Genomic DNA, 732 nt, shown 5'->3' with positions numbered 1-732 from the left:
TATGCACACACATATACATATACACGTGCGCGCACACACACACACACACACACACACACACACACACACACATATATATATATATATATACACATATATGCATACATTAATACACACGCATACATTTACGTACACATTAATACACATTTATACACACATATGTATGAATATATATAAGTATACATACACACGCACACATATACATTCGTATATGTCTGTATACGTATGCATGCATGCGTGCGTGTGTGTACGCACGTGTGTGCGTGTGCTTGTGCGCATGCGTGTACGTGCAGGAGTATGTGTACACGCAACATAATATTTTGCCGAACTTCTGCGTGAAAAATAACTCTAGTAATATCTGAACTTTAACCAGGACTTAGTAACCAGATATTAATTTAATGAACTCTATCCATCGGCATTGTTCTCTCTCTCTCCCTCTTTCTTTCTCTCTCTCTCTCTCTCTCTCTCTCTCTCTCTCTCTATCTATCTATCTATCTTTATCTCTCTCTAGCGAATAACAGATATGATGGTTTAGTTTGATAAGCGTGGAGCCATTGCAATAATATCTGACGCCTCTCTAAGCACATGATTTAGAAACTGTGGTTTCTAGTAATCATAACTGCGTTGCAGAGGCTTCCTCTGTCGAGGTGTACGTAGGCATATGAATCGTCGTAGCTACATGCTAGGACGGTCAAGGATTTTTTTTTTTTTTTTAACGCAACCGGGACAGGA

This window comes from Octopus bimaculoides, chromosome 17 (genome assembly GCF_001194135.2).
Source record: "Octopus bimaculoides isolate UCB-OBI-ISO-001 chromosome 17, ASM119413v2, whole genome shotgun sequence".
Taxonomy (NCBI): Eukaryota; Metazoa; Mollusca; class Cephalopoda; order Octopoda; family Octopodidae; genus Octopus; species Octopus bimaculoides.
Note: the sequence above shows the minus strand (reverse complement) of the source record.